We start from the raw sequence: 4,185 nt of genomic DNA on the forward strand, positions 1-4,185 counted from the left end.
AGTCTATACACGTGTTGGGTGTGGAAGCCTGATATCCACTGGTTTCATCGTAATCTACCCTGTGTTTGTCCACAGTCACACAATTAGTGGACAGACCTTGACTAAAACCACAACTTCTTGATACTCGGTCTCATGTGAGCACAAAAATCATGGAGTAAAAAATCTAGTGGCATAGGTGTATGAGTTTGTGCGTATTTTTCCAGGTATGTAATGAAGAATTGATTGCCAGGCTCTGTCTAATGTATTTTAATCCTCAAAAAAAAAAAAAAAAAAAAGTGGCAGTTAGCTAAAGTATGCAAAAGGTAGCTTGCATTTATTAGAAAAAGTTATGAATAAATAAAGCTGTAATTGGGTATTATATTAGGATTATGTTGAAGAAGTAGGTTGGAACTTGTTTTTGTAAATTAATTTGGAAGGGACATGCTCCTTGGGAAACCAGACATGTTTTGAAATAATGCTGAGGCTATGAGTCATAGTCTGTTGACAAAATATCCAAAATGTGGAATCAGCTCATTAATAAAGTCATGTACAGACAAGTATAGATGTTCCTTTTCTAACTCCCCTTTCCCAAACCCTTTCGTTCTTGCTGCACTAAATAAAAGAATATCTCATTACAGACAATTGGTTATGTCGTGGTGATAAGAATTTATGAAAAGAAGTTAGGGAAAAACCTTGGGGAGTAGATCAGATCTTCAAATAGGGTAAGAATAGGAGATCAGGGAGGAGAATAAACCCTCTGACCATATGTAATGGCCTGGAAAGGCTAAAATAGCATCTTTAGTTCATCTTGTTCTGAGGAATTGGAATGGGAAGAAAAAAAAGGATTAATCTGGACACTCCTCTAACACAGAAACTTCCACCTAAAATCATGGCAATCAAAGACTCTCTTCCTGGACTAGATGATAAACATTATAGAAATGGAAACTGATGAACTTATTTGCTCAGAATCGGTCACAGTATCTGTGAAAGAATATATGCTCTGAAGGTGTATCAATAGCTTTAGAAATTTTGCTATAATTAAAGATATGATTTTATACCATTTTTGGGAATTTGAATATTTTTACAATCAGTCTCATTCTGAGTTTTATAATGCTAAATTGATAACTGAGAAACAGCAGTTAATGGAACAGCAGGAGACTGACCGAGATGTCTGAGTTGTACTAAAGAGGAAAATTATATATTTTCAGGGATAATCATAGCCTATTGATTGTTATAACTTTCCATTTGTTTCTCCTTGACAATATTCAGAGTACTTTTTTAGTTATATCACTACAAATACACAGTCAATTCTAGGTGTATCAAAAAAAGTCTGATTAAGAGTTTGGTATATTTCCCATGTCTCATAGTGGTTCTTTTTCTTCCTGTTACCTGCATATAAATAGTTTTTCAGTCAAAAAATAACAAGCATTCCAATACAAATAAATTATATAAGTGATTGTTAAAGACACCCATACTTTAAAAGAGATTAATCTGTAGACTTTATCTTTTAAAATTTCTGTCATCCAACAAAGTAGATTATGTAGATTTGTTTCTGTAGGAATTTTAATGTTATTTCTGTTACTAATTTCTAGAGTTCTTATTTTAAAATGATGTACAATGGAATAGTTTCATTTATTCAATTTCATAATTTATAGTTAAGTCTATAATAAAGACATTATTTTTTCTTCTAGTATTTCATATCAATAAGTTAAATCATGATTGGATTTTTGTTACTTATTTTCCAGTAGTTTAAAACAAAAAGAAAAGAGAAGTAAAGTGAAGTTCAATCCATAGATAAGGCAATATGTTGTAGGTAAAGACCATTGGTTTGTGTCAGTCAGACTTCCCTGTTTGACAGGCAAGTGGGTTTGAAATTACCTTCTTCATTTTCTTAGTTGCTTTCAGTGTGTTTTGACTTATTGATATCTAAATGACCATAGTATTTATTTTCAAGGCTGCTAAGTATGTTGAGGGCCTCCCAAGTATGTGGGAAGCACCAAGTGTGTGGCTTTCTGCAATGCAGGAGCCACAGGAGATGCAGGTTCAATCCCTGGGTCAGGAATATCCCCTGGAGGAGGAAATGACAACCTACTCCAGTATTTTTGCTGTGAAAATCCCATGGACAGAGGAGCCTGGAAGGCTGCAGTTCACAGGGTCACAAAGAGCCAGAAAAGACGTGACTGAAGTGTGTTGTTGGAGAAGACTCTTGACAGTCCCTTGGACTGCAAGAAGATCCAATCAGTCCATCCTAAAGGAGATCAGTCCTGGGTGTTCATTGGAAGGACTGATGTTGAAGCTGAAACTCCAATACTTTGGCCACCTGATGCAAAGAGCCGACTCATTGGAAAAGACCCTGATGCTGGGGGGGATTGGGGGCAGGAGGAGAAGGGGATGACAGAGGATGAGACGGTTGGATGACATCACCGACTGGCTGGACATGGATTTAAGTAGACTCCAGGAGTTGGTGATGGACAGGGAGGCCTGGCGTGCTGCAGTTCATGGGGTGGCAAAGAGTCGGACACGACTGAGCGACTGACCTGAACTGAACAGGTACAGGCACGCAAAGGGTACCGTTGTATTGAACTGCAATACCTGAACCCATTGCAGTTCAGATATGGGTAGCTTCTTCATCACTGATTTTTATTATCAGTAAAGAACTGTGGTCTATTTGGGAGTCAAATTGTAGGTTCATAATATATCTTCTTACCTCTAAATTAAAAAAATAAAAAGAGTTTTATTTCATCTCATATTCTTTCCCAATTCCAATCAAGTGATGTGTCTGTCTGGCTACAATAGAAGAATTCCAGCTAGTACTTAAAGCTGTGTTAGTCTCTATATTTCTTATGAGTTCCCATTATTTGAACAAGTACACAATTCTCTAAAAATGTTGAGATTTTAAATAAATTTGCATGATTATTGTTTTGAGATTTGAATTAAAGCTATAATTTTTTAGCAATTATGCTTTTGTTTTCATCATGTAATACATGTCAGCTTTGTTAAATAGAAGTGGTTTGTAAAGTCTGCATCCTCCGGTCTTCTATTTTTATTCATACTTCTTGTCACTCATTTCTCTGATTTATAAAAAGCATTGTGTTTAAAACCCAGAAAAGAATAATTCTAAGTCTCAAAAAACTGTCCACTCTCCCCTAAATGTTCTAACATTAGAACATTTTGTAAGAACATTTTGTCTACATTTAATGTAGAACATAAATTTTCTAACATCAAACAGTAAATCTGAACCATTTTGCATGTTATTTTACATTGATATGTTTCCTTCATGCTCAAATCACTTGGGACATTTATTTAAAATAAAGAGTTAAGAGTCCACCATAGATTACTTTCCCATGTAATTCTCAAAATGAACCAAATTTGGGAAACACTACTTCGTATCATTGTCTTATCATGTACACAGAGACAAAATAAATTAGGAAGATACTTTTAATATATGCAGACAGTATTGCAGAATCAATTTCATCAATAGTGACATTTGGGGAGTTGATTTATCTAGAAAATTCACTCCAGTGATAGACCTTATTGAGAATGACTTTCAGTGGAATCTGTGATATTACTTTACTATCCACTGGGAACACTTTAATGTAAAATCTTTAGCAACTAGAAGTATCCAGTATGGTGAGTGATTACAATTGTGAATTATAGTTGCAGCAGCTCAGTATTGAAACAAGAACTGCTTGACAATATACAGAAAATTTTTGATAACTTTCACTTAAACAGATTAATTAGAAAATATTGCTGAAAAATGTCCAGGTGTATTTTGGCTTAAGTTAGATTAAGAGACTTAGAGGTGATGCATGTATTTTTTTAATTTAAGAGGTTTAAAATGAAAGAATAAAACATGGTGTCCCTGTTTATTTTAATATCTTGATGCTTAGGAGGAAAGTGTTTCTTCTGAATTTAAAGAATATATTAAAGACTCTTTCTTGAGTTGAATTCAGATTATATTACCACCCCTTGTACATCCACAATCCCAAGATAACCATAAGGCAATACACGTTTGAAATGTCCACTTTTTTTTTTTCAACTGAAGCAGAATTTAGACAACTTGCTGATGTTGATAAGCTCCAAAGAGCCCTTATTCTTATCATTAATGTCTTTTCTTTCTCTAGCACTTTCCTATTCCTTACTGCAAATCTGTCCCAAACCCCAACAATTTGAACTAAAATACCAACGCACAAATTTGAGAGACGT

Source organism: Cervus elaphus, chromosome 31 (assembly GCF_910594005.1).
Source record: "Cervus elaphus chromosome 31, mCerEla1.1, whole genome shotgun sequence".
Classification (NCBI taxonomy): Eukaryota; Metazoa; Chordata; class Mammalia; order Artiodactyla; family Cervidae; genus Cervus; species Cervus elaphus.